The following is a 25,552-nucleotide window of genomic DNA, read 5'->3' as shown; positions in this document are numbered from 1 at the left end:
AGGATGATATTTTCTAGTTCTATTGATTTGCCTGCAAATTTTATGATGTCATAGTTTTGAATAGCTGAATAATACTCCATTGTGTAAATGTACCATATTTTCTTTATCCATTCTTCCATTGAGGACATCTGGGTTGTTTCCAACTTAACCCAGAATTGTTCCTATCTAAAGGAAATGCAGAGATAAAAAAATGGAGCAGAGACTATGGGAAAGGCCATCTATAGACCTCCCCACCTAGGGATCCATCCCACCTGCAGACACGAAACCCTGACATAATAGCTGATGCCAAGGAGTGCTTGCTGATAGGAGCTTGGTAGCTATCCCCTGAGAGACTCTGCCAGCACCTGACCAATACAGATGCAGATACTCACAGCTAACCTGGGACCCCAATGAAAGAGTTAGGGGAAGGAGCTGAAGGGGATTGCAACCTCATAGGAAGAACAATATCAACTAACCTGACCACCCCAGATTCCAGAGACTAAACCAAAGAGTACACATGGAAGGACCCATGGCTCCAGCTGGATATGTAGCAGAGGATGGCCTTATCTAGCATCAGTGGGAAGGGAGGCCCTTGGTCCTATGGAGGCTTGATGGCCCAGTATAAGGGGGACAATAGAGTGATGAGGTGGGAACAGAGGTGGGTGCGTGTGGGAGCACCTTCATAGAGGCAAAGGGGAGGGCAGTGGGATGGGGGTTTACAGAGGGAAAACCAGGAAGGGGAACAACATTTGAAATGTAAATAAATAAAATAACCAATAAAAAAAACGGTGAATGGAGTGAAAGATAGATGGCTGACAGAAGACTGACTTAAGGCTATGGAGATGAAATGACATAAGGGAAGTAAAGAATTAGGAGTGGTAGGCAGCTGTGGTGACTGAGAAATATGCAAGGTCAAAACAGAGGAATTATAATTTTATTATTTTATTATATATATATTTTTACAAGTTTTTCTTAAAATTATAAAGCAATATATATCTAAATAAAACCCTTATAACTCTGAGCATTCATTTGTGGCAGAGGCCTTTCTGTCTCTGGCTCATATCCTCTTTCTTCTGCTTTTGTCTATGAAAGTGTACATGTGTTTGGAAAAATGCATCTAGAGCTTGTTATATGAAAATAGGCCACTCAGTAGCGTGCATGAGATAATAAAAGTTTTCATATTGCTTATAATATGAAAATTTAGTAATTAAAATATGTCCTTGTTGTGCTCGCTTCGGCAGCACATATACTAAAATATGTCCTTGTTACAGGTGTGCGAAGTTTGTTTATAAAGAAAAGGAGGGCACATACTGCATTTGAAAAGACTGAAATGTATTTTTATAACAAGATTTATATAGCTTTCCCATTCTATATTAGAGAGACTGATATTGATAGAAATAGACAGGTGATGGTTTGGGAAACTGGGAAGTTAACTTTTTTTTCCTTGTTAGCTTTTTAGATGCCTTGGTTAATTGAATATTGACTTTGGAAAGAAATTATCCCAGGCTAGGACTGCCTAAGTATATTCCCTGGGGAAAAGGAAATGTTCCCTAATCATGTAAGTTTGGGTTTACAGCATTCTGTATTGATCAGGTACAGATTTGTAAAGCACATTAATATTTCAGAGATAGGGGAGTGGCAATGAACTGAAAATTGTTCAGCCACATGTTATCAAACTTATCTGGCTGTGGGACAGCCAGGCTGTTCCTCAGACAGTTAAACAGTGTTACAATTGACCCAGCAATTCTATTCATTCATACATACATAACATACATACATACCTACATACATATGTATATCCTAAAGGAAATGAAAGTATATGGGCACAGAACAGTCTGTACACAGCATTTCTAACATCATTCATAATAGCTCCAAAGTGAGAGGTGTTAATATACCTTTGACTGACCCAGGCCAACTTTTATCTGTTTTTATAAAGCCTCATTGTTACAATATTCATGAATATTTGAACTTGCAGTTGATAAGTTCTCATTACTTCTTTAGGGAGTTGATTTTGTTGTTTATTGCTCATTATTAGGAAATTTTCTTTTATATTTAGCAAAACATCTTTTCTCTAGTGAACATTCCTTTGTTTTGTTTTCAGAAACTCTGCAGAATAAATCATTACTCTCTTAACCTCTAAAGATGTCAAAATAATATCTCATCTCCTATCATGGTAATTTAAAACACAGGCTCAGAAATTGGTTCAGTTATATTAGTTCTGTGGTGTGCTGTTGGGCAGGTTAACAGTTTTCTGTGCCAGAGCTTTCCCACCTGTAAAATAGGACTAGCAGTAATACTTCAGTGAGTTATGAGATGATCCACCCTATGTAGCCAGTCTTTGGTACTTTGTGGGTTCTTTTTTTTTTTCACCCTTTATCTACCCTCCCTCTCCCAGGTTTCACCTCTATCACTAGATGGGAGAGGAAGAAGGATAGATTGTGGGGGGGGGGGGAAGAAGAGAAAGAGAGAGAGAGAGAGCTTAGAATTTAATTTCTTTCCCTTTGTTTATTTCTTTGAATGTGACCACGAACAAACCACAGCCAACAACCACCCACCCTGCCTCTCTGGACCCTAGCATTAATATAGCCTCCGAAAAGTTCCGAACGCTGCAGAAGCCACACCTCTGCTAGGGCACAAAGCAATTCATAGATGCTTCAAACAGTCTGAAGCAGCCCCGTATCCCTACACCTGGGATTAAAACAAATCACATTCTCATAATTATTCTATTTCAGAGAAACCATAATTCCAAATTGTCACTATGTGTAATAGATTCCTTAAAAATCAGGCACTGGAGTGGATTTGGAAGTATAAAAAGAAATTAGGGAGGAGGGAGGAGGATAGAGAAGAACATGAGAAAGAAAGCTGTCTTTGACACAAATTGCCAGCCAGAGTATGCGACTGTGGAGCAATGGACAGATTTTATTACGCTCATCACATTTAGGTGCTGTTTAGGAATTGCCTTTGACAAGGATAGTCTCGATTGGGAAGGTGAGATTCAAACCTGCTGCAGTTACAATCATTTTCATTGCTTCTGCTGTTCAGTCTAAATAGATAGTCCTTACTCTCAGCTGTCATTTTTCCTAGTCTTGGCTGCTTATTAGTAGTATGACCCAAACTTTTATTTCTGAGGGGTCAGAGAGCCATACCTTGTCAGGTAAGAGTTGCTGCATTTGTGAATTCATAAATAAAGTTAGGCAGGAGATTATACAGTTGTCACGTTACTGAATATCTGAGTTCTGTGACTACCTCTTGTTTCTATTATGTAACTGTAGCTATTACTTCCTGCTGAATTGAGGATTAACTAAGGCTGCAGAGATCGTTGCTCTTCTTTACTTCCTGAATGCAGGGAGTCCCAGTTGTAAGTTGTAGGTAATTGCAGTTTTCCCTGTGTCTCTTAGTTTGCTTTCTATTGTTGTGATAAAACACTGATCAAAACTAATGGGGATAAAGAGGTTTATTTGACTTACTGCTTATAGTCCATCATTGAGGGAAGCTAGGGTAGGAAGTACAGTCAGAGACCATGAAGGAATAGTGTGTACTGGCTTGCTCAGTTTGCCTTCCTACACACTCCAGGACTACCTGCCCTGAGATGACACTGCCCTTAGTAGAATGTACCCTCCCACACTAATCCTCAATCAAGAAAAGTCCTCAGGCTTGCCTACAGACCAGTCTGATGGGGGCAGGTTTTAAATTGAAGTTTTTTTCTTCTCAGATGACTCTACTTTGTGTCAAGTTGACTAAAAAATAAGCAGCCTGGTTTCCTTGTAAGGAAAGAATGCCACTTTTGGCAGGAGACTCTCTAATTCTGTGGAGCTCAGCATTGTATGAATGGAAAGCACAAAGTCTTCTAGTGGATCACTGGAAATTATGATGGTGGGAGTATTTTTTCTTCCATCTATTTCTGAGATCATGTGATTCTACCAATGGGAATACAGCTCTGAATTAGTTTACTTACAGTGTACTAGATCAGTGGTTCCTAACCTGTAGGTTTCGTTCCCCTTAGGGGAATGAATGACCCCTTCACAGGGATGCATATCAAATATTTACATTACAATTCATAATGGTAACAAAATTACAATTATAGTGTAGCTACAAAATAATCTTATTTGGGGGTCACCACAGCATGAAGAACTGTATTAAAGGATTGCAGCATTAGGAAGATTGAGAACCATTGTTCTAGAGGATCTTACATGTTCTTACTTCTCTGAGCTGGTATTTCAGCTGTGCTTTCAGTGGGACATCCAGTACTCTGCGAGTATAGGACTCTCTTTCTCTCTCTCTCTTTTTTTTTTTTTTTGGCAAGTAAAAAAAGAAGATGTTTATTGAAAGCACTGGGCAAACCTTTATATGTTGTTGTAAAATATAAAAATAAAAAATTGTAGTTGTCTTTTACCTCGCTAGGTCCAGCACCGCAGTGCCCCAAGATATCTGCTAAATATCTTGGCAGAAACACATCACAACTCCTCGGCGGCCCAGTGTCTCCTGCTGCCGCACACTTTCCTACACTCAAACTGTCACATAAAAGAGCACACAACACAATAATCTTAGATCCAATTGATAAGCTATAATTGCCCACTTAAACATACAAAGCCCGGTACCAACCATCCCTTAGGAACATTGATAACAACCTGTAAATACACAGAGCAAGATCTGTATGTCAGCCTCCATTGTCCTGCCACAGGACAATGTCCCTTCTCCCCGGGACTCTCTTTCATGAGTTATGATTTTCTTTTGTATTGGGACAGGGTCTTACTGTGTAGCTCTGGGTATCCTAGAACTTTCTATGTAGACCAAGCTGACCTTGATTTTACATGGATTTCTCTGTCTCTGCCTCCCAAGTTTCTGCTCCTCAATTACTTTTAATGGAGATTAAATTTTACCACGTGGAGCTTTGGGGAGCATACTTAGACAATATCCAAACTAGAATAGGTACTGTGCAAGCCCTATGGAGTGGTGTTAGTTTGGCTCTTCCTGTTGGAAAGGCAAACCCATACCAGTAATAATTGTGTTCCTGTGAGACTCAATCATTGACTCTTATGGTTATTTGTTATTGTTGTTGTTCTTGTTGTCATCCAGATACAAGCTAGAGTCATTAATTAAGAAAGTACATCTCTCAGACTGACAGGTCTGAGGGCATTTTACTGTTTAATGACTGATGTAGAAGGCCTGGCCCACCTTAGGTGGTGTGTCCCTGGGCAGGTGGCTGTGGGTTATATAAGGAAGCAGGCTGATAAAGCCGTGGGAGCAAGCCAGAAAGTCTTTCTCCGAGGTCTCTGCTTCAGTTTCTGCTTCCTTTCATGGAGGAACTGCAAGCTGTAAAATAAAACAAACTCTTCTCCAAGCAGTAGAAACCAAACTGACACACTAGTCCTTCTGAGATGGGTAGTCAGCCTGCCACCTAATAGCTTGTTTATTAAGTTTAGTACTATCTTGGGAGCTTGGCAATATTTAGAATTGGGTGAGGTAAATGACCCATAGTTTTTCCTCTTTCCCCATCTCTATTTATGCCATAGTGGCCTATTCATTCATGTCCTCATCATGCCAGTTCTGAGGTGGCATATGTCAGTTGAATAATTTTGTACATTTGGTGGTTCAGTGGCTCTTCTGCAGAAACTAGATGCTTTCTGGTGAGCCTAACACAGGAAACAGATTTTCATGCTTTGTGCTCAGTTCTTTAAGGGCATTCAATTGTTCCTTTTTCTTAAAGTGTTTCTCTTTAAACCTCTCTGATCAGTTGGCCAGTCTATTTGCTATTGTCTATGAGTGTGTGTTCTTATCCCACTTTTCTTTCTACAAAATTTCATAAGCATACATATCATTTAAAGCTCTTTTAGGAAGCTAGAGAGGTTTTCTTCTCCAGTGTCAAGGTTGCCCTTAATTTTGGCTATACTAAATCTACTTTTGCATTCATATGCTGATCTTTAGTTTATGTTTCTGTTTTGATTTGATTTGTTTTCTTCTCCTTGTGTTGATTCTGTAGGGTCTCTAAACAACTGTAGATGTGAACTGAGGAAGTGCTCGAATAATGGTCACTGTCAGGGTAGTCTTGGCTGCCAGCTTATGTACCTTGTGTCTTTTGGTTCTGTTTTCAGTCTTCAGTATTACCGTTTCTATCTTAGACTGGGTTGCTGCTGAGCTCAAATGTAAACCTAGCTTATTATGAAAAGTTCTGAACACATGGTGCCCAGTGATCAAGCATTCTTTCTTACCAGGATACATACCAGGAGCTGTTGTACTAGTAGCATGGCTTTTCCATAGAACTCCATCACTTGCACTACGAATCTACCAATTCATTACTATTATTTCCCCACGTGTATTTGACAGCTTAGCTGTAGTTCTCAACCTGTGGTTCTTGACCCTTGGTAGGGAAGTCAAATAACCTTTCACTGGAATTGCCTAAGACCATTGGAAAACACAGATATTTACAACTCATAACAGTAGCAAGATAACAGTTATGAAGTAGCAACAAAAATAATTTAATAGTCGGGGACATGCATGGGACAACATGAGGAACTGTGTTAAAGAGTCTCAGCAACAGGAAGGTTGAGGATCGGTGGCTTAGGGACTGTTTACAGTGAAGCCTGGAATTCTCTAGAGCTGTTTTCCAACCTAAGCGGGTAACCCGTATGTCGCCATATAGGCCACAGTACTGTCCTTTAGTTGCCTTTAGAATCTGAAGTAGTCCACTGATAGTTGTAGGGAAATGCAAGCAGTCATAGTTTGATTTGGAGGGGGAGCATTGGTGTGATTCTGACACTGCACTCCTACAATTTCACTGCAGTGATAGAGCCCTGAATGGTGTCACCCCATGTGTCTGTGAACTCCACATGCATAGATTCAACTTACTATCCATAGAAAGCGTTCAGGGAAAAAATGTGTCTGTATTGAGTATGTGTACACTTCTTTCCTCGACTTTCCTCTACACTTCCTCTACATGTCTAGAGATTCATGTGTAGACACAGAATCACAGCTATTTACATATCATCTATATTGTACTAGGTATTATAATCTAAAGATGACTTAACAAGCTATATGGGTTTTTTTGTTTTTGTTTTTTCTTTCTTTTTTTTTTGAGTGTTTTTTTAAAGATTTATTTATTTATTTTAATGTATATGAGTACAATGTTTCAGACACACCAGAAGAGGGCATCAGATTCCAATATAGATGGTTGTGAGCCACCATGTAGTTGCTGGGAATTGCAGTCAGGACCTCTGGAAGAGCAGTCAGTGCTCTTAACCACTGAGTCATCTCTCCAGCCCTCGTTTATTTATTTTTTTATTTTCTTATAAGGACAACATTTAATTGGGGTTGGCTTACAGGTTCTGAGGGTCAATCCATAACTATCAAGGCAGGAACATGGCAGCATCCAGGCAGGCATGGTGCACAAGGAGCTGAGAGTTCTATATCTTCATCTGAAGGCCGCTAGCAGAACAGTGACTTCCAGGCAGCTAGGATGAGAGTCTTAAAGCCCACACCCACAGTGACACACCTACTCCAATAAGGCCACACCTTCTAATAGTGTCTCTCCCTGAGCCAAGCATATACAAGCCATCATATTCCACTCCCTGGCCCCCATAGGCTTGTTTAGACAGAGGAGTCTATGGAGGCCATATCTAAACATAGCATAATAAAGAATACATTTAGTCCAACTTCCAAAGCCCCCATAATCTATAGCAGTCTCAACAGTGTTAAAAGTCCAAAGTTCAAGGTTTCTTCTGAGATCCATCCAATCACTTAACTGTAATCCCCAAAGCAAGACCAGCTAGGCAAACTCCAAACTCTGCATCTGCTTCACAGCCTAAGCCTGGCTATCCTGGATCTTGCTCTGTAGATTGACCTTGAACTCAGAAATCTGCATGCCTGTTTCCTGGAATTAAAGGTGGGTATCACCATGCCTGGATTTAAGCATTTCTTCACCTAGAATTTGCTCTGTCTCAGGCTGGACTTGAACTCAGATCTGCTTGGCTTTATCTCCTGGGATTAAAGGTGTGTACCAACGTGCCTGAATCTAAATTTAGCTTGGTAGGATTTTGCCCTAAAGTCCCACTCCCTTTGTTATCTCTTTGAACACAGGATTCAGCTCCATTTCACTTCCTGGTGCCCCTTTAATAGTCAAACCATATATTTTATATTTTTCCTTTCTCAGCTTGCTGCGCTTGTTAAAAATGTTCTTCATGAGACTTAACCAGAGAACAAAGTTAAGATGGGCGTTTCTGAGACTTCCCTTGTCAATGCAATTAATCTGAGTGTCTTCACCTTAGCTTCTGGCAGACTCTTCAGACAAGGGCAAAAAGTAGCCACATTCTTCATGAGAATACCACAAAAACAATCTTTACTGCACATACTGAAATTCTTCTCCTCTGAAACCTCTTGGGCCAGATCAGCACAGTTCAAATTACTCTCAGCAACAAAGTCTTTCATATTCCTACTAGGATAGCCCATTAAGCCCTATTTAAAGCATTCCACTGATTTCCAAATCCTAAGTCCCAAAATCCAAATACTTCCAAACAAAAGCATGGTCAGGCCTATCACAGCAATACCCCAGTCCCTGGTACCAATTTCTGTCTTAGGGTTTTACTGCTGTGAACAGACACCATGACCAAGGACAACATTTAATGGGGGCTGGCTTACAGGTTCAGAGGTTCAATCCTTAATCATCAAGGTGGGAACATGGAAGCATCCAGGCAGTCATGGTTCAGGAGGAGCTGAGAGTTCTAGTTACATCTTCCTCTGAAGGCTGCTAGCAGAATGCTCAACAAGATGTATGTAACAAGATATATGTAAATTATGTACAAATACTATACATTTTATAGAAGAGATTTGAGTATTAAGAATTGGGCATTAATGGATTTTGTTGTCCCTAAGAGTGAGAGAACTTGAACTAATACCTCATTATGTGAAGAGAAAAGTTTTCTCATTGTTTTGAGTATATTTATCTTTCAGCATGTTGGCTATGGCCATGCCATGCCATGCCATTGGTGTCACAGACAAATGTGTTCTAAGTATATTTCTTCAGTAAGGATCTATATGAGTTGTTGATCTGACAACTGGCTCAGGTCCAGGAATTGGCTAGGGGCTACAGGATCTTTACTGAAGCAGTCACCCTCAGCCTCTAACTCGTTTTGAGCATATATATATTTAGCAGCACTGTGATTGACTGTCTACTTTTCTCCTAATGACACTGTCCCATTAACTATCTGCACAGGTCCCTGAGGATTTAACTTATTAGTGTTACCCACCTGTCAGCCATTATGAAAGATTCACTTCTACTGTTGCCACCTGGTTGCTATTGATTCAGTGCCCTGGTTCCTATTCTTATCAATGAGCCAGACCCTGACTGACATCGTGTATTAGAAGAAACCTACTATCTAACTGGTTAGTGATGCTTTTGCCTCTTTAGCTGTGTTCTTGATGGCCTTGGTGAATGGGCATGGCCTTCTATTAACCTTCTTTTGTTACTTCCACTCTTCATGTCAGCTCAGGCATTTCACTTTCCCCAGGCTTCTAAGAGTCATCCTGGCCACAAGGTTATACCATCATTTAGGTCTGTTTCACAGTTAATCCCGGAATCTTGAGACAGTGTCTCCCCTGTACTCCAACCCTCTCCATAAATTTTACTTCAGGCTAATATTTCTGCTTCTTTGATTAGTGGTATTAAAAACGTAGCCCCACAAATATCCTGCATCCTGCTGGTTTATACTGGCTAGTCTTTGCAGTGCCTTTGGAATATATGTTCTCTTTTCTTCTTTTTTTCAGGCTTAGCATATCCTCCTTAGAGGTAGCATTAACTATTATCATGGCAGCCAGAGGGAAAACATACTAGCTTGGAGTAGGAAGACTTATGAGAATGCCTTCTCTGGGGAGATATAAACAAATGATATAGACAGATGTCTACTTCCTTACAACATCCCAGTGACAAACTGAAGTCTTATTTGCTGAGCCAGTGAGTTTATTTGACTTACTTACAGAGCATGGGTGACCCCCGAAGCCACCCGAAGGTCTCCCCTCAGCATGGACGGTGACTGTTTCATAGCTGCACAGAATTCTCCTGCCTTTGTACTCTGTGTACTCTAGTACCTCTTGAGACCATGGGGCAGACTACCTTACTGTAGAATTCTATGCATGGTGCTGAGAGGCATAGGAGGGAGTGAATGGACTCTCAGATGAAGATTCAGTGACCCCCCTACCCTCTCCCATATGAAATGTAAGCATATACCTCTGGGAGTGCTAACTCATTCCTGTAGATTTGGAGGGTTCAAAGAAGAATGACTGTCCTCAAGAGCCACCATCTTAGGCGCATCTGTTCCATCTTTCAGGCTTCTGCTTTTCTAAGCCAAGGTCCTGACCTTCACATAACATATTTGTCCATGGTTAACATTAAGTTATTTTTCAAACAATGGTCTTAGCTGCCAAGGGTTCATCTGTGTTTTACTGTTTTCCCTGTAGTGATAGGGATCTTTGTATTCTACCAAACAGCCCTTAGTTTTAAGTCATTTGTTAGTGGCTCTCTCTGGGGAGTCACTGCAACAGAATAGCTAAGTTCATCCCATTGTTTTTGTAACTCACACTTTTCAGACTTTTCATTCTTATACCAGTAAGGGAATTCCTTTCTGGGAACATTCTCTGAAGTTATATCTCTGAAAGTGTTATTGCTTGGACCACTAGCTTTTGCCAAAGACTGTCCATGCATGTCTCATACCTCACATGGCATACTCATTGCCAGCAGGATTGTAAGTGATCTGTTTCCAGCCCCATTTAACCTGTTTTCTTAGTCCTTGTCTGCTATCAACTGTGTCCATTTCCAGTCTTTGAGGAAGTAGCTACTGAGACAGAATTAGGAATATGAGAAGTTTGTGCAGGAGGGGAGGCCTCCAGAGAAAAGGATTTGAGAGGTGCTATTGTCATGGAGATCGTAGAAGTGTCATACATATCTGTTTTCCATTAACCAAGTACAGCAATGATGGGATCCAAAACTGCCTTTGGAGGGGCTTTGTATTATAAATGGCCAGTTCTTGGTGCCCATACTGTCAATCAGTCATTGACTGGGGCCACCCTGAGAAAGCATGGCCTCATCTTGAAAGCAGGGGATCCCGAAGGGAATGCAGCTGGGGGCATGTGACTTATATCTAATAGTTATTGGCAAGTTCTTCCAAGAATATTAATACAAGTAACATACGTCCGTATGTAAGTACTAAGAAGCTGTTAGGTACTAATGTTAGAATGATTATCTGGCTGTGTTCCTAAGTTGCTTTTGTATTTAATAACTAAAACTTCTTCTAGATACTCTGATTTTGACATTTTTTCTTGAATATGCTTATCAATGTGACATGAGTTTTCTACTTGGAACCGAAAGCAGGTATTTCAGATGTAACGGTTTGGCACATAGTACATAATAAGTGCTTAGTGGATGTTGCTTGAAATGAAATATTCCATACAGCACACACGCACACACGCATGCACGCACACCCCACACTCAAATACGTTTTTCCTTCTAGTGCTTACGATTAAACCTAGGTCCTTTCATATGCTAGGCAAGCACTTTACCACTGAGCTTTATTACACCTCTCTTCTTAAGTGTTTTACGCTGAGAGCATAGTTCACTAAATTGCTTGGACTGACTTTGAACTCACTTTGAATAGGCAGGCCTTTTATGATCCTTTTACGTTGGCCCCCTGAATAGCTGGGATTGCTGCTAGTAGGGTCCACTGTTCCACAAAGAATATAAAGCACTTATCCAAGAATTAAAATTTATTAAAGTTAATAATTATATTGCTTCAGCAGTCAAGGAGAATGGACTCCCTCTACTCCCTCCATAGTTGAGCTTAGTGAAGAGACAGTGAAGGATATGACTACTAGAACGCTCTGGTATTGCCTGCCTGATTTGTACTTATATACAAGCAGTTGTACCCACTCTTGTTTTTGCACTTTTGTGTGCCCTAAAATGGAAATGGAAATATCAAGGCATTTTGTTATAGTGTTCTTATTAGACATAGTGTTAGCAAAAGTAGTTTTCCTAGGGATCTGTAGCCTGTACTTATCTGTAATCTAAACTCATCACATTTAGTTCATTGAAGATTGTTTTATCTTATGTGATTACCAACTTATTTGAAAATTTTTGTAAAGTTAACAACCTAGGTTAAACTCTGTTGAATTTATTTAAACTGTTTAAATTTAATTTGATAAATTGAATTTATCAAACTGTTTGATCATTTAAAAAATTTAATTTTGCTTCATGCATATGAATATTTTGCCTACATGCATGTATGTACACCACATGGTGTCCTCAGAGGCCAGAGGAAGGCATCAGATTCCCTGAAATTAGAGTTACAAATTGTTGTGAATTGCCGTATGAATGCTGGGAATTGAACCCAGGCTTTCTGGAAAAGCAGCAAGTTCTCTTAACCACTGGCTGAGCCATCTCTCCAGACAAGTTTGAAAATGTTTTAGTAATACCATTTCTTTTGTTGATCTATCCACATATGTATGTAGGTATTCTTGCATGTGGAAGACAGTTGGTTGAATTTGGAGCTCACTGATTGGTTAGACTGGCTGGCCAATGAGTGCCAGGGATCCTATCCTCTGCTTCTTGTGCTGCAGTTACAGAAGCTGCACAGCTTTTTATGTTGGGGATCCAAATTCATGCTTACACAGTAGTTACTTTACTGCGAACATAATAATTTAAATCTTAATATAGTAACATAATTCTTAATCTATACCTTTATGGTTTTAGTTTGTATAGTTTATTGCTTGCTCATATATAGTAACTCCATGTTAATAACTTTAAAAATACAGTTTTTGAGATGGGGGATAAGGACTGAACTCATGTATAATATGTGTTATGCCACTGAGCTATGGTCCTTATCTAAGGCTTGCATTCAGTAATTCTTTACTGAGAACAAATCTTTAAGAAATATATATCAGTTGATCTTTTGATATTACATTCTAAGACTTTTTTGTTTGTTTGTTCAAACAGGGTTTATTTGTAGACAAGGCTGGCCTTGAAATTACAGAGATCTACTTGCTTCTGCCTCTGAAGTGCTGGATGTGTGCCGCCTTCACCCAGCACCTTTGACATTCTTGAAACAGAAATACTGGGTTGTCAGTTTATTTGTTGTTTATTTTGTTTTGTTTTGTTTTGTTTTTCGGCAGAGTTTCTCTGTGTAGCCCTGGCTACTGTCTTGGAACTCACTCTGTAGATCAGGCTGTCCTTGAACCTAAGTACATCTCTGAGGCCTCTTGGCCTCTCAGCCTCAAGTGCTGGATTAAAGGCCTGCACCACCACTACCCAGATTTTGTTTTTGTGCTCTGTTTTCAATAGTTGTTTCTGAAACAGGCTTTGTGCAGCTTTGGCTGGTCTTGAACTTGGTGTGTAGCTGAGATTGTCCTTGAACATCCAATCCTTCTACCTCCATATCTCAAGTGCCATGATTTTATATATATATATGCCACAATACCCAACTCTTACAAAAGTGTGTCTATAGCTCATTTTAGGAAATGGAAAATGAATTTAGGATTGGGGACATACTCCTCAGGTTCTTGGAAGAAATTAGAAGGCACTATTTGCATTGTCCCAGTGCATTTTGTCATTTCCTGAAGCTCAGAGTGTTTCTGTGTGAAATTTGGGACGAGTTCATCAATGAAAATGAGAATTTACATTTACATTTAGTATCATCCTTATTTAATGAAAATTTAAAATCTATTATAAATACAGTGTGAAAAATAATGACAAAGTAAGTTTGTATTGCAGATTAGAGTCTTCAGTAGCAAATTCTAGACCAAATGTCAACATTCTTTTATGTTAAAATTGTTGTATTAAGAATTGTAGACAATAATATGTATTTGACCTAATTTGACCCCTCAATAAAGTCTTTCCTCAACAAGGCCATACCTCCTAGTCCTTCACAAACAATGCTTGCAAAGTCTTCTCTGCTACTCTCTTCCCTACTGTTTCTTGTCCTTGCAGTTTCTTGTGTTGGAATTCTCTTTCCATATATTCACAGGGTTTCCTGACATTCATGTCTTGAAACAAATGCTATTGTTACCTGATTGCTAACAATCTAAATGTCACCTGGCTACCCATCTAAACTTGTAACTCTCAACCCCCTTTCTTTTTCTCTGTAGACTAGCATGGGAAACATTTTACATACTCATCTGTCTATTTTCCATTTTCCTCACAAGGGTCATTGTTTTTTCCTATTTACTTGACATTTCATTTCTAGTACTTAGATTTATGCTTAGAATGCATAGATACCCAAACATTGAGTCCGTGGATAGTTCTATAAATTTGCATTTTGCGGAGGGTTTTACCATAATTATTTTATAATGAGATTCAACTAAAAGCTTGTTATTCTGAAGCATATGTGCTCTGGTACCCCCAGGAAACCCTTGTTCTGTTGTTGAACGGGCCTGCCAACCAGAAAAGCCCCCTTCCCTTTTTTTTGTTAATGGTAGACAAATCTTGTTTTTTCTTTCACTGCTGGTAATCCATCCCAGGGCATATAGTCTAACTCTGAGCTATACCCTTAGCCCTACAACAAGATGATAATATACATAGAAACAGACAAGAATTAGTGATGGTTATGTGTATGTGTACCTTTCCATGTGTGCAAGTACATATGCACATGTGTGTGGAAGTCAGAGGACAGTTACAGGTGTTGCTTTTTGGGTGCTGCCTTTGGTTGTGTGTGCATGTGTGTGTGAGTGTGCGTGTGCGTGCGTGTGTGTGTGTGTGTGTGTGTGTGTGTGTGTGTACTTATGTCTAGGCCTAGATGATTTGAGGATAAAGTGATATGTTTAATTTGAAAAAGGGATATATGAGATACTGTGAGGTTTTAGGACCATAGACTAGATTTAAGGGGGATAATTAAAGCTGTAGTAGATGAGGTCATCTAATGAGAAGATGAAGAGAGCAGAGAGTCTGTGAGAGAACTTGAGACTATATAAAGTCACAGTTAAGAAATAGAGTGGCGGGGCTGGAGAGAGGACTCGGTGGTTAAGAGCATTGATTGCTCTTCCAGAGGTCCTGAGTTCAATTCCTAGCAACCATGTGGTGGCTTACAACCATCTGTAATGGAATCTGATGCCCTCTTCTGGTGTGTCTGAAGACAGCTACAGTGTACTCATATAAAGTAAAATAATTAAATCTTAAAAAAAAAAAAAAAAGAGAGAGTGTCATAGACCCGTCAGCTACATGAGAGGTTCAGGCAGAAGCTTGTGTCTCACTTTTTAATTGCTATGAAGAGCCACCATAGCCAAAGCATTTCTTACAAGAGAAAGCATTTACTTGGAGTGTGCTTAACAGTTTCACAGGTTTAGTCCATTATCATCATGGCAGGGAGCATGATGGATACTCACGGCATACTGGAGCAGTAGCTGAGAGTTACATCCTGATCCAAGGGCTGAAGTGAGTGTAACTGGGCATGGCATGGGTTTTTGAAACCTCAACCCCCAACCCCCCAGTAACACACATCCTCCAACAAGGCTATACCTACTCCAACAAGGCCATACCTCCTAGTCCTTCTCAAATAGTGCCTGCAAATATATGAGCCTATTGGGGCCATTTTTATTTAGATCACCAGATTGTAAGTTCAAGATCTGCCTGGGCAACTTAGTTAAACCATTCCTCAAGAATGAAAAAGGGGTCTGGGGTTGTAGCTCAGTGGTAGAGGCCCTCAGCAGAGAGGTGGGGAGGAAGGGAGGCAGAGAAGTAATCAAGCTTTGTAGAAGCAAAGACTTTTAGACCTGAGAGCACAGATGGATGGCTGGGATGTTATTGGTAGGGAGGCTGAAATAGGATGGGCGTAAGTGAAGACCACATTGAGCTTCGTGCCAAGTACCAAGCCAGTAGGGCTATGCAGCAAGATCCCACCTCCAAAATAAAACAGACCAACAAAATTTTAAAGAAAAAGTTTGTCTTGAAAAACAAAAAACAAACAAAAAAAAGGAAGGAAAAATTTTGTTAGATTCAGCATTTGGAAAGTATTGACAACTTTGGCTGGAGCAGTTCTAATAGGTTGGAGATAAGGTGGCTTAGTAAAAATACTTTTATTTTAATTTTATTGTTTTTAATTAAAAATAATGGCATGTGTGTGCACATGTGGGTGAAGGGGGGCTTACCATATGTGTGCAGGTGCCTGAGGAGGCCAGAAGAGAAAGTCAGAGTTATAGGTAGTTGTGAGCCACATGACATGGGTGCTGGGAAACAAATTTAGGTCCTCTGAGAACCAGCAAGTGCTCTTAACCACCGAGCCATCCGCCAAACCCCAGTAAAAAAAGTTTTACGTGCTTGGTTTAAAAAAAAATTTAAATGGACAGTAACTAGAATGTATGAAGTTGAAGTAAAGATTTGAATGTCTGTTATCCAAAGATAGCATGATTGGAAATCGCTAAAGGAAGAAGTTAAAGACAGGAATGCCAAGTATTCAGTGCATGCCCGAAAGAAGATTGTTTCAGAATTGTTAATATATGTATTAGAAGACGTGGTAATCTGAGTTATGAACACATGGGATATATTTTTCTTATAACTTACTAGAACAGCACCACCAATAAATAGATAATGCAAATTCAATTTTAGAAGTCTTTTGGGACTTGAAGTCTCTATATTGGCTAGATGAAGGAATCAAGACCTATGCTTTAGTACTGTTTACTTCTCTAGTTATTAACTTTAATTATATAAAATTATATTAAATGCAATTAATTACTTGACTTTCTGTTTTTTCAGGATCAGACTTTCATTGCATATATTGTTCAGATACAATAGCATTCAGTTTTTGAGCTATTCCAATTGAATATTTGCATGTTCAATTAAATACCGTATCTGAGTATCCATTATTATGGACTATGTTATATTGTTGTCCCTTCTATGGGGGGAGACAGATAAACATATTTATTTTTTCTTTGTTTTCAAAGCTTTTACTATAGCTCTTGAGCATGCATAATAGATGATCATTAAATAAATGTCTGGGTAGACACATGGCTCATTTAATTAATAAACTACAGTTTTCTCTCTGTCTAGGGGAAGGTGTAATGTTGCTCTCAGTGAATTTCGTCGATGTTTGACTTAACGAGCTTCATTTGATTTTCAGTGTATGAGCATTGCTTCCCTCCCCGCCATTTGAAGCACCACAGTCACATGCTTGTCCTTAGCCTCCAGAGTAGCTCCATTAGATCCTTTGTTTTGCTTTCTCTTTGAGATAGTCTCACACTGTAGTCCAGGCTGTCCTCAAATTTGAGGTAATTCTCCTGCCTTAGAACTAAGATTATAGGCATGGATAGTTTTTAAAGAAATAATTCATATAAACCAGTGCTTTTCCTCATCAGTTACAAGTGATATTTGAGTCTAACAATTGATCAGAAAAATATTTTTAATATATGAAAATTTTAAATATCACTTGTGTCTTAGTTTAGGTTTTCATTGCTGTGAAGAGACACCATGGTCAAGGCAGCTCTTATAAAGGACAACATTTAATTGGGGCTGGCTTACAGGTTCAGAGGTTCAGTCCATTATGATCATGGCAGGAAGCATGGCAGTGTCCAGGCAGACACAGTGCTGGAGAAGAAGACAAGAGTTCTATATCTTGTCCAAAGGCAGTCAGGAGAAGACTGACTTCTAGGCAGCTAGAAGAAGGGTCTCAAAGTCCAAGCCAAAGTGACACACTTCTTCCAAAAAGGCCACACCTCCTAATAGTGCCATTCCCTGGACCAAGCATATTCAAACCACCACAGCTTGTTACATAGTTAGGTGCTTTGTGTTCTTTTATTGTTATCTCAGTCAATGTTTTTATAAGAGCTTATATTTTTTATCTTTATAAAATAGTTTTTGAAAAATTAGAGGTTGAGGACATAGTGATGTTATGTTACAAATCCATACAATTGTCAAGTGTCACATTACCCTTGGGAATACGTACCTTTTGAGCTAGCAGCTTTAGATCAGCCCATTTTGTGGTTCTATTTGTACTTCTGGTATTTCTTCAATAATAAGTATAGATGTTTCCCTGGAATAGTGTTATTATTGAAGTTTGTTAAGAATGGTGTCAGTGAAAATGTTACTTTTGTTTAAGTATTATTTGTAGTATTTTAAAAATACCATTAATCAGTATTCATTTTTGTGACTTACTACTTAAAATGCTTTAAGGAAAATAATTACAAAGTCCAATTAGGGGGAATAGGAGTGGGAGTTTGAATCATACATTTAACACATTAGTGTAAAACCAACTTCTTTCTTGACTGCCCAGAATGATTATTATGGAAATTAGCTTCTAAATATATTTATTTATTTTTTATGGACTGTTTGTTTTCTTGAAACAAGGTTTCACTGTATAGCCCTCGTTGGTCTGGGACTCAACATGTGGACCAGGCTGGCCTTAAATTAGCAACAATCTTCCTACCTTATCCCCCAGGGCTGGGATTGTAGGCATGTACAGAAAAACCTGATGGCTCCATGAAACTAACTGTGAGGACCTGAGCTCAATTCCTGTCTTAGGTAGAGTTTATATAGTTATGATGGAGCACCATGACCAAAAGCAATTGGGGGAGGAGGGGTTTTTAGTCTGTGTTTTCCTCTAGTGCAGTGGTCTCAACCTTCCTAATGCTGTGACCCTTTTTATACAGTTCCTCATGTTGTGGTGTCCCCCAACCATAAAATTATTTTGTTGCTACTTTATAACTGTAATTTTGCTACTCTTATGAACCGTAATGTAACAATCTGATATATGACCCCGAAAGGGTCTGGACCCACAGGTTGAGAACTACTTAACCTTTACAAGCTGGGCCTTCATTGTCTACACTGCTCCATGATCTTTCAAGTTCTCACAGAACACCCTGCTGGATTCTAAGTATTTACAGGCTTTTCTAGCCCAAAGTTCCAAGTTGCTTCCACAATCTTCCTCAAAATGACATGGTGAGGTCTGTCACAGCAGCACCCCATGGTCATGGTAATAATCTCTGTCGTAGATAGGAATCTGTAATTGTGATGAAATACCATGACCAAAAGTAGTTTGGGGGAGGAAAGGTTTTTGTTTTATGCTTGTTTGTTTGTTTAACTTACTCTTTAGTATCACAGTTCATCATTGAAGGAAGCCTGTGCAGGAACTCAAGGTGCTAACCTGAAGGCAGAAACGGAAGCAGAAGCAATGGACGATGCTGCTTACTGGCTTACTCTTCCTGTCCACCTCTGCCTCCTGAGGTTAGAGGAATACACCACCAAGCTAGGCTCAATTGTAAATTCTTTTTTTAAAAAAGATTTATTCATTTTATGTATGTAAGTACACTGTCACTGTCTTCAGACACACCAGAAGAGAAGAGAGCATCGAATCCCATTACAGATGGTTGTGAGCCACCATGTGGTTGCTGGGTTGAACTCAGGACATCTGCAAGAGCAGCCAGTGCTCTTAACCGCTGAGCCATCTCTCCAGCCTCAACTGTAAATTCTTATGCTGATATAATTATAGGTACTTAGTATAGGTGTTTTGATGATATTAAAAGTAAAACTGTGACCCTGTTAAATGATAAGGAATGTCTAAAATTCTGTTGCGTAGATCTTCTAGAATATTCATGCTTGATTAATGAACCAACCAAATAAAGTATGTTACAGAACAAACACAATACTATTTATTGAGTTGGTAGTTTAAATATAAAGCTGTGTTAAATACTTTAAATCCTTCTTTAAAAAGAATTAGGGAAACAACACCCTGCACAATAACCACAAATATAAAATATCTTGGTGTAACTCTAACCAAGCAAGTGAAAGTTCTGTATGACAAGAACTTCAAGTCCCTGAAGACAGAAATTGAAGAAAATATCAGAAGATGGAAAGAAAAATCTCCTATGCTCGTGGTAAGTAGGAAAATGGCCATCTTACCAAAAGTAACCTACAGATTGAGTGCAACTACCATCAAAATTCCAACACATTTTTAATAGACCTTGAAAGAGCAATTCTCAACTTCATATGGAAAAACAAACAAACAATTAAAAACAGGATAACCAAAACAATCCTGAACAATAAAAGAACTTCTGGAGAAATCACTCTCCTATCAAGCTGTACTACAGAGCAATAGTGATAAAAATTCATGGTATTGGTATAGAAACAGACAGGTTGATCAATGGCATCAAGTTGAAGACCCAAATAAGCCCACCCAACTATGGACACTTGATTTTTGACAAAGAAGCCAAAACCATACAACAGAAAAAAGAAAGCATCTTCAACAAATGGCACTGATCTAACTGGATGTCTGCATGTAGAAGAATGCAAATAGATCCATATTTATCACTCTGCACAAAACTCAAGTTCAAGTAGTCCAAGGACCTCCACATAAAACCAGATACACACAATCTAATAGAAGAGAAAGTGGGTAAGAGCCTCAGATGCATTGGCACAGGGAACAAGTTCCTGAACAGAACACCAGTGGCTCAGGCTCTAAGACCAGTAACTGATAAATGGGATCTCATGAAACTGAAAGGCTTCTGTAAGGCAAAGGACTCTATCAATAACACAAAACAGGAGCTGACAGATTTGGAAAAGATCTTCACTAGCCCTACATCCGACAGAGGACTAATCTCCAAAATATATAAAGAACTCAAGAAGTTAGACTCCTATAAACCAAATAACCCAATTAAAAAAAATGAGCTACTGAGCTAAACATAGAATTCTCAACAGAGGCAACTCAAATGGCCGAGAAGCATAAAAGAAATGTCCAGCATCCTTAGTCATCAGGGAAATGCAAATCAAAACAACCTTGAGATTCCACCTCACACCAGTCAGAATGGCTAAGATCAAAAACTCAAGCAACAGCAGATGCTGGCAAGGATGTGGGGAAAGGGGAACACTCTGGAAATCAATCTGGTGGTTTTCCAGAAAATTGGAAATAGTTGTACCTGAAGATCAGCTATACCATTCCTAGTCATATACCCAAAAGTTGCTCCACCATATCTTAAGGCCATGTGTTTCATAGCAGCTTTATTCATAATAGCCAGACACTGGAAACAACCCAGATGTCTTTTAACTGAATGGATACAGAAATTGTGATTCATTTACACAATGGAATACTACACAGCTATTAAAAACAAGGACATTATGAATTTGAAGGCAAATGGGTGGAACTAGAAAATATCCTGAGTGAGGTAACCTAGACCCAGAAGACATGCATGGTATTTACTCAATGATTAGTGGATATTAGCCATAAAGCACAGAATACCCATGATGTACCTCACATACCACCCAAAAATTAAGATCCAAGTGAGGATGTTGAGTCACACGTAGAAGGGGGGACAAAATAGTCATGGGAGGAAGAGGGAGGAAGGAAAGTGGGTGGGAGAGGGGTAGGGAAGGGAAATCAGGCAGGATCAGATTTGGAGAGAGACAGGAGAGAGGCCCAGAGGGCCAGGAGAATGAATGAGAATCTGCAGCTGTCAAGAGGTAGGGTGGGTAGGGGAATCTTTAGGAAGTCCCAGAGACCCCAGATAGGGTGAGCTACCAGGAATCAATGTGTGTGACCTTAGCTGAGATGCCTAACAGTAGGGACATGGAACCTGAAGAGACCACCTCCTGTAGCCAGGCAAGACCCCCAATGGAGAAATAAGGACACCAACCCACCCACAAAACTCTCAACCTAATATTTGTCCTATCTAAAAATAGGGGGACAAAGATGGAGCAGAGACTGAAGGAATAGCTAGCCAATAACTGGCCCAACCCGACACCCATCCCTAGGGCAAGCACCAATCCCTGACATTAGTGATACTCGGTTATACTTGGAGACAGGAGCTTAGCATAACTATCCTCTGAGAGGCTTTATCCAGCAACTGACTGAAACAGACACAGATAGATACCCATGGCCAAACATTGGACAGGGGTCAGGAACTCTTATGGAAGAGTTGGGGGAAGGACTGAAGACCCTGAAGGGGATGGGAACCACACAGTTACTTAACCTGGACCTCTGGGAGCTCTCAGAAACTGAGCCATCAACTGAAGAACACACATGGGCTGAAATGAGGCTCCCGGCACATGTGCAGCAGATGTGCAGCTCGGTCTCCAGGTGGGTCCCCCATCAACTAGAGTGGAGGCTCTCCTTAAAGCTGTAGCCTGTGGTATCCATTCCCCAACAGGTTTTCTGGCCTCACTGGGAGAGGATGTGCCTAATCAGGCAGAGACTTGATGGACCAGGGTGGGAGTAATATGGGAGCGGACCCACTGGAGGAGAAGGGGAGGGAGGAAGGAGGATGGGGAGAAAGACCTCAGGGGAACTGGGGGGGGGTTGTAGCATTTGGGATATAAATAAATAATTAATTAATTAAATAATTAAATTAAATTTAGGAGCTAGAGAAATGGCTCTCTGGTAAAGAGCTTATACCACACATGAAGAGGATCCTAATTTGGTTCCCAGCTTTCATGTTTAAGTAACTCACAACCACCTGGGACCTGACTATTCTGGCTTCTGAGGGCACCTTCACTTACTTGTGTACAAATACTCACTTGAAAATAGATTTTTAAAAAAGATTTATCTATTTTATTTCATGTATGTGGGTACACTGTTGCTGTCTTCAGACACACCTTTTGGAGTAAATTCTCCAACCCAAATAAGCCCGTGCAAAGAAAACACAACTCAATTAATATGAATACAAGCTGAGTGCCTAGATTGGGCAGATCTATACCACTACACTACTCTGTTCCCCAGCTGTGAGATCCCTTAGAACTTGTGGTTTCTCCAGGCCACGTGCTTCAGCTCCATCTTCCTTCCACCTCCTCCTCTCTTCTTTTCTCTCTCCAACTCTTCAGCTCCACCTTCCCTTCCCCTGCCCAATTACCAGCTCTCACTTTTATTTTACAAGTTAAAATGGGGAGAAAGTTCTGATGGAATCACCTGAGTAATGATTCACTCCTTGCCCATGGCAACCCCTCTTGGGGAAGCGTAATTAGCATCAAATACAAACAGCATCAGGGTGACCCACACACACCAGAAGAGGGTATCTCATCCCATTACAGATGTTTGTGAGCCACCATGTGGATACTGGGAATTGAACTCAGGACCTCAGGAGGAGCAGACTGTGCTCTTTACCGCTGAGCCATCTCTCCAGCCCGAAAATAGATTTTTTTTTTATATTAACTTGAGTATTTCTTATTTACATTTCGAGTGTTATTCCCTTTCCCGGTTTCTGGGCAAACATCCCCCTAATCCCTCCCCCTCCCCTTCCTTATGGGTGTTCCCCTCCCCATCCTCCCCCCATTGCCGCCCTCCCCCCAACAATCTAGTTCACTGGGGGTTCAGTCTTAGCAGGACCCAGGGCTTCCCCTTCCACTGGTGCTCTTACTAGGATATTCATTGCTACCTATGAAGTCAGAGTCCAGGGTCAGTCCATGTATAGTCTTTAGGTAGTGGCTTAGTCCCTGGAAGCTCTGGTTGCTTGGCATTGCTGTTCATAAGGGGTCTCGAGCCCCTTCGAGCTCTTCCAGTCCTTTCTCCGATTCCTTCAACGGGGGTCCTATTCTCAGTTCAGTGGTTTGCTGCTGACATTCGCCTATGTATTTGCTGTATTCTGGCTGTGTCTCTCAGGAGAGATCTACATCCGGCTCCTGTCGTCCTGCACTTCTTTGCTTCATCCATCTTGTCTAATTGGATGGCTGTATATGCATGGGCCACATGTGGGGCAGGCTCTGAATGGGTGTTCCTTCTGTGTTTTAATCTTTGCCTCTCTTTTCCCTGCCAAGGGTATTCTTGTTCCCCTTTTAAAGAAGGAGTGAAGCACCAAAAATAGATTTTTAAAAGTTTAGTTTATTAGTTAATTGCAAATTTTATAAATATTTTAAATATATATACTTTTCTTAAAATAATAGGTTTTTTTTTTTTTTAGCTCTTAAAATGAATTTATTTCGGGCCTGGCAAGATGGCTTAGTGGTTAATAGCACTTGTTCTTGCAAAGGACCTGGGTTTCAGTCTCACAACCATATGAAGGCTTAACTGTAACTCCAATTCCATGGGTTCCTATGGTCTCTCTGACTGCTGTGGGCACAAGGCATACATGTGGTCACATATATACATTCAGGTAAAACCCTCACAGAATCTCTAAGAAATGAATTTATTGATTGTGAGAGGACCATTTGCTACTTTTTTCATCCTATAATAGATGATTAATTGAAATGGTTTATATAGGAGGCCGATGGATATAGCAGAACAAGCATATTACTATCAAGTAGGTTGAAATTTATAGCTTTAATTCTTGTTTCCAGACTAACTTTCTTGAGATATATACATACTATAAAATTTGCCTCTTTGAAAGTGTACAGTTTAACAGTTTTTATTATATTATAGAGCTGTGCAGTGATCCCCACTACAGTTTCTAATTTTAGAACAACTTCATCCCTGCAGGAACTTTGTACTCATTGGCAGGTTATTGGTCCTTTTCATTATTGCTTTTCAGTTTCTAATTCTACTGTAGTTTCTCTGTGTAATTGTCTGTCTTTTATGTTTCATGTTGATGGATCTTCTACCTGTTTTTTTTCTCTTTCCCTTTTCTTTCTCATCCCTTTTTCCTTTCCCTCTCCTACCAAGACAGTGTCTTATTATATAGCCAGGCTGGCTTTGAACTCAGGATCTATCTGCTGCTGCTACAATGAGATTTCTAGGCGTGTACCACCCAGACACCTAGCTTAACATGCTATTCTTATTCTCTCTTTCCAATTTATTTTAACTTTAGTTATGTGTATTTGTATGTGTGTATGTATGGGTTTATGTATATGCGTGCAGGTACCTGCACAGGCCAGAAGGTTTGGACCTATGGCACTAGAGTTAACAGGTGGTTGTGAGCTGCCATGTAGTTGCTAGAAATTTGTAGGTCTGCATGCAGGAGGCTCTCCATGGCCCAGTTTCAGCGAAGGGGAAAGAGCATGAGCAGGGAAGGGAAGTACCTCCCCTGCTGCTGCCGCTGCTGCTCTGAGATACTGCACTGACTGTGCTGAGCTTAGCCAGCTGTGGGGCTCAGGGCGGGAGGGCTGGTTAGTGAACAGAATGCAGGGGAGCTTCTGGTGATGAAAGCTTTGGGAGAGCCTTCTCTTCTGAGGTAGTGTTACAGCTCTTGTAACAGAAGTCCTTAGACAATGGAGTAATTCACACATACCTTTATCCCTTCTGGATAGGATCATGTATACAGTTTTTGGATGGGTTGGCAATGACAGCAGGTGCTTCCTATTGGCTTGGTCTGAGATGCCTCATCAACATGAGGAGGGATTTCTGGGCGCTGCCCCTAGGTGACTGATAACCACAATTCTCTTTAGGGAGGGCTGTGGGAGCTTCCTCTCACAGTCCACTCCACAGAAATTGGGTGCTCTGCAAAAGTAATATGCACTCTTAATTATAGAGCTATCTCTCCAGCACCCAACATGCTGTTTTCAAGATTTATTCATATTTTATTTTTTATCAGTAAAGTATATACATTTTACTTGTTGCCTAGTTAACAAACATTGTGATTTTTTTTTAATTTTAGAATCATATGAGTATGATTCTACTGAAAGTTTTTTGTTTTTTGTTTTTTGTTTTCAAGGCAGTCTTTTTTTTTTCATCTTTATTAACTTGGGTATTTATTTTAT

The 25,552-nt window shown here is 40.0% G+C and overlaps 1 protein-coding gene across 13 annotated transcripts in view; it reads left to right on the top strand.

The window, feature by feature from the left end:
- Zfyve9 (zinc finger FYVE-type containing 9) overlaps positions 1 to 25,552 on the top strand; it is a 159,024-nt gene that overhangs the window by 8,201 nt on the left and 125,271 nt on the right.

The sequence above is a fragment of the Rattus norvegicus genome, chromosome 5, assembly GCF_021556685.1.
Source record: "Rattus norvegicus strain SHRSP/BbbUtx chromosome 5, alternate assembly SHRSP_T2T, whole genome shotgun sequence".
NCBI lineage: Eukaryota > Metazoa > Chordata > Mammalia > Rodentia > Muridae > Rattus > Rattus norvegicus.
This window is presented reverse-complemented; position numbering and strand designations above follow the sequence as displayed.